General features: G+C 38.5%; 1 long non-coding RNA gene across 1 annotated transcript in view; it reads right to left on the reverse strand.

The window, feature by feature from the left end:
• Positions 1-10,690: 10,690 nt before the first annotated feature.
• LOC136793949 (uncharacterized) overlaps positions 10,691-15,179 on the reverse strand; it is a 31,986-nt gene continuing 27,497 nt past the window's right edge. Inside the window, exon 3 of the long non-coding RNA XR_010840048.1 lies at positions 10,691-12,391. This is a non-coding gene — a long non-coding RNA (uncharacterized lncRNA). The remainder of the gene's footprint in view (positions 12,392-15,179) is intronic.

The following is a 15,179-nucleotide window of genomic DNA, read 5'->3' on the forward strand; positions in this document are numbered from 1 at the left end:
TGCTGGTACTCAACCCTGATGCCAGGAAGAAGGAAGGTGCCCAAGATGAGATGGGAAAGGTAGCAGGAGGTTGATCCACTGAGAAAGGCCTGGCTAAGTCTTGGAGAGGATGGGTCATGGTGGTGGGGAACTCTGCAGGATTACAAACAAAGAGACGGCATAACTAGACTGGTATTTTAGAAAAATACAGTAAAACGTAAAATGCCAGCAACAAAGCAGTTCAGTGGGCATTAGAGAAACTCTGAAAGCTTATTGCTTATCTCATCTGAGTTAAACTCAGCTGAGGCCACACCTACAGAGATCAGCGGAATCTAGTGGTATTCCCCAGCCACACCTGGTCCGCCTGGAGCTTCTAAAGGAACCTGACACAATTTGTCCTTGAAGACGAGGAGGACAGGGAGGAGGAGGGGGAGGAGCAGTGGGGAAGAGGAGCCCTCTGAGGTTGTTTCCAGAAGACAGAATATTTGAGGGTGTCAGACACATCAGGATTGCTGAGATGGGGGAGGGAGAAGGAAGATGGGTGAGGGGAGTTAGGTCAGCAGGACAGGGCACAGAATGCGACCCTGCTCAGTTCGAGACGGATCTTACATAGTAGGATCCTGAACTTCCATTTGATTACAGCACAGAAGAAATGAGCTTCATTACAAGAATTCAGAAGTTTAAAACAAACCAGTTGCTCAGTCAGATCTCTAGCTTTTCCTGGTTCTAAGACCTGTGAGGAGCATTTCCAACAAGCTCTCTGAAAGCAGGGTCCCCAGCACACCCCCACAGTCGACGCAGGAGCAGATTTCGTGAAGCCACCTCCTTCCTTTTATTTAGTATAATAAGTTAATATACATATAAATTTTATACATGTAGATATAGACATGACATATAAAAGGCATGAAGATACTAATATAGAATCTCTCTATACATCAAATGACAACATTACCAATAATTTTGAGACCATCTTATCCTTCTCTGACAGTATGCCCTGTTATACTTGCTAAAAATTTGTGCTTATTATTTGCTTGATTTGATTTTTATTTTTCTCTTACACACATCTGTAAACAACATGTTATTTATTTTGTGAGTTTCTGAACTTCATCTAAATGGAATGGGTGGTATTTGTGTTCTTCTGCTCATTGCTTTATCTCTCTCTTTTTTATTCTGTATATTTCATTTTATTTACTAAGTTTATTTATTTTTATTTTTTAAACATCTTTATTGGAGTATAATTGCTTTACAAGGGTGTGTTAGTTTCTGCTTTATAACAAAGTGAATCAGCTATACGTATACATATACATATATCCCCATATATCCTCCCTCCTACATCTCCCTCCCACGCTCTCTAACCCACCCCTCTAGGTGGTAACAAAGCACCTAGCTGATCTCCCTGTGCTATGTGGCTGCTTCCCACTAGCTATCTATTTTACATTTGGTAGTGTGTCTATGTCCATGCCACTCTCTCACTTTGTCCCAGCTTACCCTTCCACATCCCTGTGTCCTCAAGTCCATTCTCTACATCTATGTCTTTATTCTTGTCCTGCCCCTAGGTTCTTCAGAACCAAGTTTTTTTTGGATTCTATATACATGTGTTAGCATACAGTATTTGTTTTTCTCTTTCTGACTTCATTCTGTATGACAGACTCTAAGTCCATCCACCTCACTACAAATAACTCAATTTCATTTCTTTTTATGGCCGAGTAATATTCCATTGTATATATGTGCCACATCTTCTTTATCCATTCATCTCTTGATGGACACTTAGGTTGCTTCCATGTCCTGGCTATTGTAAATAGAGCTACAATGAACACTGTGGTACATGACTCTTTTTGAATTATGGTTTTCTCAGGGTATATGCCCAGTAGTGGGATTGCTGGGTTGTATGGTAGTTCTATTTTTAGTTTTTTAAGGAACCTCCATACTGTTCTCCATGGTGGCTGTATCAATTTACATTCCCACCAACAGTGCAAGAGGGTTCCCTTTTCTCCACACCCTATCCAGCAATTATTTTTGTAGATTTTTTGATGATGGCCATTCTGACTGGTGTGAGGTGATACCTCACTGCAGATTTGATTTACATTTCTCTAATGATTAGTGATGTTGAGCATCCTTTCATGTGTTTGTTGGCAATCTGTATATCTTCTTTGGAGAAATGTCTATTTAGGTCTCCTGCCCATTTTTGGATTGGGTTGTTTGTTTTTTTGATATTGAGATGCTTGTATATTTTGCAGATTAATCCTTTGTCAGTTGCTTCATTTGCAAATATTTTCCCCCATTCTGAGGATTGCCTTTTAGTCTTGTTTATGGTTTCCCTTGCTGCACAAAAGCTTTTAAGTTTCATTAGGTCCCATTTGTTTATTTTTGTTTTTATTTCCATTTCTCTAGGAGGTGGGTCCAAAAGGATCTTGCTGTGATGTATGTCATAGAGTGTTCTGCCTATGTTTTCCTCTAAGAGTTTGATAGTGTCTGGCCTTACATTTAGGTCCTTAATCCATTTTGAGTTTATTTTTGTGTATGGTGTTAGGGAGTGTTCTAATTTCATTTTTTTACATGTAGTTGTCCAGTTTTCCCAGCACCACTTATTGAAGAGGCTGTCTTTTCTCCATTGTATATTCTTGCCTCTTTTGCCAAAAATAAGGTGACCATAGGTGCGTGGGTTTATCTCTGAGCTTTCTATCATGTTCCATTGATCTATATTTCTGTGTTTGTGCCAATACCATACGGTCTTGATTACTTTAGCTTTGTAGTATAGTCTGAAGTCAGGGAGCCTGATTCCTCCAGCTCCATTTTTCTTTCTCAAGATTGCTTTGGCTATTTGGGGTCTTTTGTGTTTCCATACAAATTGTGAAATTTTTTGTTCTAGTTCTGCGAAAAATGCCATTGGTAGTTTGATAGGGATTGCATTGAATCTGTACATTACTTTGGGTAATATAGTCATTTTCATAATGTTGATTCTTCCAATCCAAGAACATGGTATATCTCTCCATCTGTTTGTATCATCTTTAATTTCTTTCATCAGTGTCTTATAATTTTCTACATACAGGTCTTTTGTCTCCTTAGGTAGGTTTATTCTTAGGTATTTTATTCTTTTTGTTGTAATGGGAAATGGGAGTGTTTCCTTAATTTCTCTTTCAGATTTTTCATCATTAGTGTATAGAAATGTAAGAGCTTTGTGCATTAATTTTGTATCCTGCTACTTTACCAAATTCATTGATTAGCTCTAGTAGTTTTCTGGTAGCATCTTTAAGATTCTCTATACATGACAGGTATAGTACCATATCATCTGCAAACAGTGGCAGGTTTACTTCTTTTCTGATTTGAATTCCTTTTATTAATTTTTCTGTTCTGATTACTGTGGCTTAAACTTCCAAAACTATGTTGAATAATAGTGGTGAGAGTGGACATCCTTTTCTTGTTCCTGACCTTAGAGGAAATTGTTTCAGTTTTTCACCGTTGAGAATGATGTTGACTGTGTGTTTGTCATATATGGTCTTTATTATGTTAAGGTAAGTTCCCTCTATGCCTACTTTCTGGAGGGCTTTTATCATAAATTGGTGTTGAATTTTGTCAAAAGCTTTTTCTGCATCTATTAAGATAATCATATGGTTTTTCTCCTTAATTTTGTTAATACGTTATCACATTGATTGACTTCAGTATATTGAAAAATCCTTGCATTCCTGGGATAAAGCCCACTTGATCATGGTGTATGATCATTTTAATGTGCTGTTGGATTCTGTTTGCTAGTATTTTGTTGCAGATTTTTGCATCTATGTTCATCAGTGATATTGGCCTATAGTTTTCTTTCTTTGTGACATCTTTGTCTAGTTTTCGTATCAGGGTGATGGTGGACTCATAGAATGAGTTTGGGAGTGTTCCTCCCTCTGCTATATTTTGGAAGAGTTTGAGAAGGATAGGTGTTAGCTCTTCTCTAAATGTTTGATAGAATTCGCCTGTGAAGCCATCTGGTCCTGGGCTTTTGTTTGTTGGAAGATTTTTAATCACAGACTCAATTTCAGTGCTTGTGATTGGTCTCTTTATATTTTCTTTTTCTTCCTGGTTCAGTCTGAGAAGGTTGTGCTTTTCTAAGAATTTGTCCTTTTCTTCCAGGTTGTCCATTTTATTGGCATGTAGTTGCTTGTAGTAATCTCTCATGATCCTTTGTATTTCTGCAGTGTCAGTTGTTACTTCTCCTTTTTCATTTCTAATTCTATTGATTTGAGTCTTCTCCATTTTTTTCTTGATGAGTGTGGCTAATGGTTTATCAATTTTGTTTATCTTCTCAAAGAACCAGCTTTTAGTTTTATTGATCTTTGCTATTGTTTCCTTCATTTCTTTTTCATTTATTTCTGATCTGATCTTTATGATTTCTTTCCTTTTGCTAATTTTGGGATTTTTTTCTTCTTCTTTCTCTAATTGCTTCAGGTGTAAGTTTAGGTTGTTTATTTGTGATGTTTCTTGTTTCTTAAGGTATGATTGTAATGCTATAAAGTTCCCTCTTAGAACTGCTTTTTACTGCATCCTGTAGGTTTGGGGATGTTGTGTTTTCATTGTCATTTGTTTCTAGATATTTTTGATTTCCTCTCTGATTTCTTCAGTGATCTCTTGGTTATTTAGTAGTGTATTGTTTGGCATCCATGTGTCTGTATTTTTTACAGATTTTTTCCTGCAATTGATATCTAGTCTCATAGCATTTTGGTCGGAAAAGATACTTGATACGATTTCAATTTTCTTAAATTTACCAAGGCTTGATTTGTGACCCAAGATATGATCTATCCTGGAGAATGTTCCATGAGCACTTGAGAAGAAATTGTATTCTGTTGTTTTTGATGGAATGTCCTATAAATATCAATTAAGTCCACCTTGTTTAATGTATCATTTAAAGCTCATGTTTCCTTATTTATTTTCATTTTGGATGATCTGTCCATTGGTGAACATGGGGTGTTCAAGTCCCCTACTATGATTGTGTTACTGTTGATTTCCCCTTTTATGGCTGCTAGCGTTTGCCTTATGTATTGAGGTGCTCCTATGTTGGGTGCTTAAATATTTACAATTGTTATATCTTCTTCTTGGATTGATCCCTTGATCATTATGCAGTGTCCTTCTTTGTCTCTTGTAATAGTCTTTATTTTAAAGTCTATTTTGTCTGATATGAGAATTGCTACTCCAGTTTTCTTTAGATTTCCATTTGCATGGAATATCTTTTTCCATCCCCTCACTTTCAGTCTGTATGTGTCCCTAGGTCTGAAGTGGGTCTCTTGTAGACAGCATATATATGGGTCTTGTTTTTGCACCCATTCAGCCAGTTTATGTCTTTTGGTTGGAGCATTTAATCCATTTACATTTGAAGTAGTCATCGATATGTATGTTCCTATTTCCATTTTCTTAATTGTTTTGGGTTTGTTATTGTAGGTCTTTTCCTTCTCTTGTTTTTCCTGCCTAGAGAAGTTCCTTTAGCATTTGTTGTAAAGCTGGTTTGGTGGTGCTGAATTCTCTTAGCTTTTGCTTGTCTGTAAAGGTTTTAATTTCTCTGTTGGATCTGAATGAGATCCTTGCTGGGTAGAGTAATCTTGGTTGTAGGTTTTTCCCTTTTATCACTTTAAATATGTCCTGCCACTCCCTTCTGGCTTGCAGAGTTTCTGCTGAAAGATCAGCTGTTAACCTTATGGGGATTCCCTTGTATGTTATTTGTTGTTTTTCCCTTGCTGCTTTTAATATGTTTTCTTTGTATTTAATTTTTGATAGTTTGATCAATATGTGTCTTTGTGTGTTTCTCCTTGGATTTATCCTGTATGAGACTCTCTGTGTTTCCTAGACTTGATTGACTATTTCCTTTCCCATATTAGGGAAGTTTTCAACTATAATCTCGTCAAATATTTTCTCAGTCCCTTTCTTTTTCTCTTCTTCTTCTGGGACCCTTATAATTTGAATGTTGGTGCATTTAACATTGTCCCAGAGGTCTCTGAGACTGTCCTCAATTCTTTTCATTCTTTTTTTCTTTTTTTTTTTTTTTTTTTTTATGTGTGTGTGTGTGATATGTGGGCCTCTCACTGTTGTGGCCTCTCCCGTTGCGAAGCACAGGCTCCGGACGCGCAGGCTCAGCGGCCATGGCTCACGGGCCCAGCCGCTCCACGGCATGTGGGATCTTCCGGACCGGGGCACGAACCCGTGTCCCCTGCATCGGCAGGTGGAGTCTCAACCACTGCGCCACCAGGGAAGCCCCCCATTCTTTTTTTCTTTATTCTGCTTTGCAGTAGTTATTTCCACTATTTTATCTTCCAGGTCACTTATCTGTTCTTCTGCCTCAGTTATTCTGCTATTGATTCCTTCTAGGGAATTTTTAATTTCATTTATTGTGTTGTTCATCATTGTTTGTTTGCTCTTTAGTTCTTCTAGGTCATTGTCAAATGTTTCTTATATTTTCTCCATTCTACTTCCAAGATTTTGGATCATCTTTACTATCATTACTCTGAATTCTTTTTTAGGTAGATTGCTTATTTCCTCTTCATTTGTTTGGCCTGGTGGGTTTTAACTTGCTCCTTCATCTGCTGTGTGTTTCTCTGTCTTTTATTTTGCTTAACTTACTGTGTTTGGGATTTCCTTTTTGCAGGCTGCAGGTTCGTCATTTCCATTGTTTTTGGTGTCTGCCCCCAGTGGCTAAGGTTGGTTCAGTGGTTTGTGTAGGCTTCCTGGTGGAGGGGACTGGTGCCTATGTTCTGGTGGATGAGGCTGGATCTTGTTTTTCTGGTGGGTAGGACCGTGTCTGGTGGTGTGTTTTGGGGTGTCTGTGATCTTATTATGACTTTAGGCAGCCTCTCTGCTAATGGGTGGGGCTGTGTTCCTGTCTTGCTAGTTTTATGGCGTAGGGTGTCCAGCACTGTAGCTTGCTGGTCGTTGAGTGGTTCTGGGTCTTAGCGTTGAGATGGAGATCTCTGGGAGCGCTTTCTCCACTTGGTTTTATTTGGAGTCGGGAGATCTCTGGTAGACCAATATCCTGAACTCGGCTCTCTCCCATCAGAGGCACAGGCCTGACAGCCAGCTGGAGTACCAAGACCCTGTCAGCCACATGGTTTTTGTGATAGTGGACAAACCACCTATCCCTGCTGTGCTTCAGTTTCTTTATCTTTTTCTCTGAATTCCTCTAGTTCTGAACATCTGAAGACCTCATGAGTCAGAGACTGTTGTTCCCATGAACCTCCACATGTCACATTCATTACTTTATCTCTTCAACATTATGTTTTTGATATGTATCCATATTGCTGAGTGTTTTGTAGTCCATTCATTTGCACTGCTGTGCAAATGGTATTTTGGTGTATTAATATACCACATTTTATTTTCCATTCAGCTGTCAATGAACTACAGGCTGTTTCTCATGCATCAGTGTAGGCAGACAAATAATATCAAGTGTAACTTAGTAAAGATAGATACACATGATATTGCACAAGTGTGTCATTTTCTAATCTCCTTTATCCAGAATATGACTTATAATCTCTGGATGATTAAAATGACCCCATATCCTTCTGGAATTCCCAGTGCCTTTTAATAACAACCAACAGAGAACTATGATTATTTTATCTGGCAATAATCAGTATGCCCAAATTCTCTTTTGCAAATAAGACCTCTATTTACTTTTATATGAATCAAAATGTCAGACAAAATTGATGTTTTCATATGAAAATTAAGAAAGTGACTAGAAGATATGCTTAAAAAGAAGGCCATTGAGTATTTGAATGGAAAAAGAAGAAAAAATAATTATAGATCAGGCCCCCTCTGGGTCTGCTTCTGACAAAAAAAAAAAATGAGTGGCTGAAACATCAAAACCACAAGGAGATATCAGCCCACACCTGTCAGAATGGTTATCATAAAAAAGACAAGTAATTTGAAATGTTGGCAAGATGTGGAGAAAAGGGAACTCTCATGAACTGTTGATGGGAATGTAAGTTTGTGCAGCCACTATGGAAAACAGTATGGAGGTTTCTCAAAAAACTAAAAATAGAACTACCATATGACCCATCAATTTCACTTCTTGGTATTTATATAAAGAAGAGGAAAACATGAATTTGAAAAGATATCTGCACCCCCATGTTCATTGCAGCATTATTTACAATAGCCAAAATATGGAAACTTATCCTAAGTGTCTATCAACAGATGAATGGATGAAGAAAATATGGTATATATATATAATATTAATATATATATAATATTAATATAATGGAATATTATTCAGCCATAAAAAAGAAGGAAATCTTGCCATTTGCAACAACATGAATGGACCCTGAGCACATTATGTTAAATGAAATAAATCAGACAAAGATAAATACCTTATGATATCAGTTATATGTGGACTCAAAAAAAAAACAGCTGAACTCATAGATACAGAGAACAGATTGGTGGTTGTCAGAGGTGGAGAGTTGAGGGTGAGCAAAATGAGTGGGGGGTCAAATGCACAAACATCAAATTTCCAGTTATAAATAAATAAGTCCTGGGGATGGAAGGTACAGCATAGTGACAATAGTTAATAATTCTGTATTGTATATTTGAAAGTTGCTAAGAGAGTAGATCTTAAAGTTCTCATCATAAGAAAAAATTTTTGGAACTTTGTGTGGTGATAGATGTTAAATAGACTTATTGTGGTCATCATTTCACAAAATATACAAATATGGAGTCATTATATTGTACACCAGTAACTAATACAATGTTACATGTCAATCATACCTCAATGCCTGGCACATGGCCGGGAATCTTTGAGTATCTTGAAGTGAATAATAATGCAGAGATAGCTCTGTTATATGTTCCAGCTAGTCTAACAGTGAGATTAACGTTGCCCTGGAATCCTGCGCCCTCCTGAGTGGAGTGTTGAGTGGACTCTCTGGATGACGAGCCATGTACTCTAGTTCCTCGTTGGCCGGGGCATCATGAACTGTCTCAGGGGCCGTGCAGCTGGGGACAGTGCTTCACTGAGGGCTCCTTTTAGGTATCCACTCCCCTTTGTAAGTCTGATAACAGCACAACGGACCTCGGGTCATCATTTGTTTTTGCACCAGATCAGATTGCCACGGGGTCAGTCCCCTGGATTTGTGCCTGAGCGGCCAGGACAATGACCAAAAGCTCCGGCTCTCTTCCTCCACTCTGACAGTTCCTCTCTGCACGGAGCAGAGTTCCAGACTGTGCCAACATGATTAGGATCAGAGGAGACTCAGCAGTGGAAAGCAAAGCATCACTTCTCGAGATCTATGATGAAAGAGGTCGAGCCTAAACCTTGGTCCTGGATAGAACACGTTTTATGGGGCAACAGTCCTCAAATTTATTTTTCAAAAATCAGCAATATTTCTCGCGGCAACCACTCAATTTGTGGGCCCTTTCAGTGAACAACTGTGGAGTACCACTGTACCTCTGCTCCAGGTACCCTGATCATCACGACGGATGCTGCCAAGACCACAGTCCCTGCCTTTAAAGCCTCCTTGGTGGAACTCAGGGTCCAAAATTGTTACCCTTGGGGTAATCCCACCCTGCTGCCTGCTTTTGTGTGACTGTGATCAAAGAAGGGTTTTTACATTTTTTAATGGTTGAAAAATCAAAAGAAGAATAGTGATTCTTTTTTTTTTTCTTCTTTCTCTTTTATTTCTTGTGACATATCTGGCTAAACAAGATACTCATTAGAATAACCCCACTCTGCTACTGTGCTAGCCATGGATGTCAAATTGCTGGGATTTGGGGGATTATCTTAAATATGCCAAAGAACCAATTAATGTGATTTCTGGTTTACAAAATGTTGGATTACTGAATGTTATTGTTCTTTGGAAATTAGTAGGAACTGCTAATTCCTGAAATAGAACTATATTTGAGACAATGTGTCCAACATTGTATATGATCATTTAGCCTGTTTTTCTCTCTGCTAACCTGCCTTTGAAAATATCAATAGAGATTGAAAGGCAAAAACCTTACAGTTCTGCCTGGGGTCAACTGCTGTGATTTAGTCTAGAAATAACCAGATAGGAGTCAGCCTCATAGGAGACTCTGAAATTGGATCATTGCCTCTGCAGCTTGGTTTGCTCTTGAGGTTAAGATATTTGGAAGGAGATCAATAATTATCAGATGTATCAAATCCACTGAAAAAATAATTACACATTATTTAACTGGTGTCATAACATGAGAGAATGGTCTTTCTTGAAATAAAGAATGATACTGATACTACTATCTTTAAATCAAGATAAGAAAGAACCCTACAACTCTCTCTCTGTCTCTCTGTCTTTCTATGTGTGAGCATGTGTATAAAAATGTAAAACTATATACACACACACACACATGCATACATTTCTCTTCTTTTTTCCATACTACATGAAATAATGACTATAAAAAGTATAAAGCAGCCTGAACCTAGAAAAGTTGTCATGGACATTCTAGGTAATTTTGTTGCAAATTGATAGATTCAAACTACTTCTCAATGAGTAGAAATGAACTAAATCATATCAGTAGCTTTTATGAAATACATTGGTAGTTTAACTTATTGAAATTTATTAACTGGTATCCCCTGTAGTGGTTAACCTCTCTCTTCTTAGTTGTTTGGGTGGGGGGCAGTGAATTTCTTCCTCCCTTCCTTTCTTTTTTCTTTTTAACATTTCTCACTCATTCACATAACTGACATGCTAAATGCTTCGAGGATGTGGACACCAAGTGTCAGCTAAAAGCATACATATAAATATATGTAAATTTTCAGTATCCTGTTTTTATTTATTCAATAAATAAAAATTGAATAATATTTGCAATATCTTGTAGGTATACGCTTTTATTAAATTTCTATTAAAAATATTAGCGCTTATGAAAGGAAAGACTGGTGGGACTGGTCATGGAGGAGGGGATTGAAATTTGTGGTGAAAGCAGGGAGAATGGATAATTTTACTGCAGGGCAATAAAGGCAGAAGAATGCTTTTGCTAATGATGATGATCTCTCCCATCCCTTTTCTTAACCATACTGTTTTACTGGTCAGTGTGGCCACCAGGAGTTTTATTTTTTCCATGATTTTCAATGAGCTTCCTCCATTTGGTGGAGGAAAGTTACTGAACGCATAGTACATGTAATTCAAATTTTGTAACTGTGTAAAAATTTTCTTATCTATATAAAATTACTAATCTGAAAAAACTTATTTGTTAGATTGTTAATTATGTTTTGATTCGGAAAATGTATATGTGATTGTTCAAGGAACAGAAGAAACTGGCTAAGTCTGTGTTGACACTTCTGGGGGTGTGGGAGGAGCCTCCTGCTTCTGTGCATAACATTCATTTTTCGTTTGTATCTTCTGTTTAAAACGTTAATGCACTTGGGAGAGGGGATGGCCACAACCGTTCTAGTTTGAGTGAGTTTCTCCTCTGTTTTACTGAAGGTAAAGACACTCTGTGTACACAGCTGGCCTTGGAGGAGTAAGGACAGGACACACTGTCAACATAATGGAAGAGGGGCAGCGGGGAGATGAGGTTGAGGTACCCAACACTAACTGAGTGCCCAGCGGAGAGGAACATCTTTGATCCTATGGAGGACTTTGCAGCTTGTATAAAATGACACTTAATCATTAAATTATGGGGAAAATCTTGTTGTTAGTCTTGAATAATAGCCAAATTTTAAACAAGATGTAAGAAAAAATGAAGTTACTCCATATTTGTCATTTTCACCCCTTAAAATTTAAGTTTTTCCAAGTTTAAGATGTTTATATAAAAGTGTTATGGTACCACTTTTCTAGTTTTTCAGAGTAATCTAAATTATGTCTTTATTGAAAAACATATTGATCTGGTCATTGTTAACTATTGGAATCTCTCTGGAAGGATATTCACAGGAAACAATTGATATATTTAATCACTATTTTTGGGTCCATCTATTATTTTTAACACAATCTGTAAAAAACGGTCCTGGACTCTCCGGATGCCCATCTTTGGTTGCAAGGATATACCTTCTAGTAATTACTCAAAGTTAAAATGATCAGTACTAGTCTGTGGACGTAAGGATGGCAGCTGAAAGTTGAGAATAGATAACGCATCAGCGCACAAAGCAGAGAGGCAAGGAGAACAGATGTGGTCACAGTCATTAGGAGTTCAGGAGACCAACCCTTATAAGTTGCAGGGATGAAGCGTCAAAGATGGCTCAGGACTCCTTCTGACACTGGGGAACTGAGAGCTGAAGAGTCCTCACTTAAGCGCTGTTGAATTAAAGACAATTCAGTGACAGAAATGCATAATTTTCACCCTACAGTTTACATGAAACAAGTTGGACCATGCGTATGTTTCTTCAAAAACAAGCTCTATGTGTTGAGAGTTAAGGAGCGGGCCACACCATCTCATTACAATTCTGGACTTCCTCTTTAGCATCTGACAAAGCTTCTATATTTTCTTAAGACCTCCCAGAAACAAACAGGCAACACTGAAAAAAAAAAAAAAAAAGGAAGTTAAACAACGATTGGCTAAATTTGAAAGATACATAACTTTTTCACATTATACATTCCTAATGCAAGACTCCTTTCTCTGCTGTTCTCCCATTTTTCAAATAAAGCCACCCTGAGGAAGTGGTGTCAATCAGCTTAATTAAAAATACTTCCTTCATCTTTGCTACAGTACACTTTCTTCTTCTTGGCTGGCTTTTACCGAAATGAGTGATTTAACTTCTTAGAAGAGATTGCTGCTAGTGTTACAACAGCTGATGAATATGGGACCCCTTCTCACACTTGCTCTCTGGGGACCTGTAGTGTAGTTAGGTAAACAGTGATCTCATTTTTCGTCATTGCAGTTTTACTGACATTGAAATGAAAGATGTGAGGTAGCTGTCAATTTACTTCTTCAGTTTGTTTTGTTTTTTGTGCTTTTCCTCTCAAGGAGCTACCTCTGAGGAAACTTTTTTTCCTGCTTACTTATTGTCACTATAAAAGCAATACCTGCTCATTAAATAAGTGGAAAAGAATAGAAAAAAGATAAGAAGTTACTGATAATCCCCACCACTTACAAACAAACACTGTTTATATTTTCCTTGATTTTGAAACATGTTTAGGAAGTCTTTGTTCATTATTTTTGTAGGTTTCCAATAACTGGAAATGAGAAAGCTCTTCAAGCTGTTCTGGAAACTCGACATTCTTAAATGGTTACTTAAGCCTAAAATATTCCAGTTGAGTTAAACTTTGACCAACCCAGGTGACTAGTTTATAGGTCTTAAAACCTTGTGGAATACTTTGTATCAGCAAAGACCACACACCCCGAATTCCTGGACGGTGTCTGGTGTTTTCTTTCCCTAAGTATTTCAGACACATTCTTCTCATTTGAAAGCTTTGCGTCTTACTCAACAACTTCTGTATCTAAACTATGTTAAAGATACATGGAAAAGAGATGACATCACAGAGCTGATTTTGTTCTTTTAGCCTTCTGTTCAGCTGAAGTTGAGCAGCGGTAATGAGTCACGCTGTCTTGTGACCAGCCGGGCACTTTTCCAATCAGAGAGACTGTTAAGATCTCTGACAACAGAACCTGTCATTGTCTGAAGAGTAGATATCAACGGTGACCTGTATGCTTGGTGATCCAGGCTTCTGTGAGTAACAAAATGCGTTCCCAGCCCTGCTGAATGACAGAACACCGGTGATGAGGTAGCACTTAGTAAAGCTGACTCATTTCCTCGTTTATAGATGAAGGGGATTGTCCAAGAAATAATCTCCCAGGTAAGTCATGGTTCTTTCAGGTAATGTGTTGAGTCTTTTCAAAGCAAGGCTGACTGTAACACTGCCTTGTCAGTGATGAGGTCTGTGAAAAAGCAAATTTCTTTACGAAATAATGTCAGACATTAAAAGCCAGGTCCATTTTTATCCTTAACCATGGATGCATTGCTGATTTCAGATGCTACTCGCGAGAAAGAATTCCCGTTGCACAATCAGGTGTACAGATGATTGAAAATTTCCCATTAATTAAAATGTGGAATCAGTGTCAACTTTCCTTTTTATTTTCCACCACGCACATTTTGTGGTGGTGCTGCAGCTGTTACCCTGGACACCTCTGGGAGATATCTGTGGGGAAGTGCTGGATACCCCCTCCATACAGCCCAGTTCCACGGGGCTGTGGGATTTCCAGCCAAATCAGGTTGACTTGAACTGACTCAGCAGGTGCTGCCATCTTGGGAAACCAGGAGACCTCCTCCTTCCTGACTTGCTGTAATCTCCTGGGCTTTACAGTCAGGCTGCCTTTACAAACACATTTTTCAAAGCCAGCTTGGAGCATGTTTATTTTTTAAAGTACAAGAAGCCTGTTGGGAGAAAAACATTAAATCAGTGCAACCCTCTGAATACCACCCAAAGTCGTAACTCACTTCTTCTTAGACTAGATTTTATTTACGAGTATTTTTCTTTTTTTTGCGGTACGCGGGCCTCTCACTGTTGTGGCCTCTCCCGTTGTGGAGCACAGGCTCCGGACGCGCAGACTCAGAGGCCATGGCTCACGGGCCCAGCCGCTCCGCGGCATGTGGGATCCTCCCGGACCGGGGCACGAACCCGTGTCCCCGGCATCGGCAGCCGGACTCCCAACCACTGCACCACCAGGGAAGCCCCTACGAGTTTTTTTTTTTAATTGAAGTATAGTTGATTTGCAATGTTTCGGGTGTACTGCATAGTGATTCAGTTATACATCTATCTATCTACCGATCTACTTTTTCAGATTCTTTTCCATTATAAGTTATTACAAGATACTGAATACAGTTCCCTGCACTATACAGTGAGTCCTTGTTATTTATCTATTTTATATGTACTAGTGTGTCTGTTAATCCCATGCGGATTCTACAGGAGTGGAAGTAGGTTCCTCTAACTAGGATTTCATTACTTTCACTCATTTATAACATGTGCCTTGCCCTCTGTTACCTTTTTCCCTACTTGGTATGCCTTCTTCTGAATTCTCAGGGAACTTTAACAGTTGTGCCATTAATTCTTTTTGTTGTTGGGAAATCACAAATTATGAAACGTTAAACTGAGCACATTTAAAAATAACCTAGGCTTTTCTGCTGTTTGGGTAAGGCCACTTGCTTGTTTGGGGTTGCTAATGGGAATAAATGACCATGTGTGATTACTTCTAGAGCCAGCTTGTTTGCCCGGAGGAAAGAATTCATTGAACAGCCACAGACTACATTCCAGAACGTTAGCCAAGCACTTTGCAACAGGGTACCATTGGGTCATAGCAAGGCCTGC

This window comes from Kogia breviceps, chromosome 3 (assembly GCF_026419965.1).
Source record: "Kogia breviceps isolate mKogBre1 chromosome 3, mKogBre1 haplotype 1, whole genome shotgun sequence".
NCBI lineage: Eukaryota > Metazoa > Chordata > Mammalia > Artiodactyla > Physeteridae > Kogia > Kogia breviceps.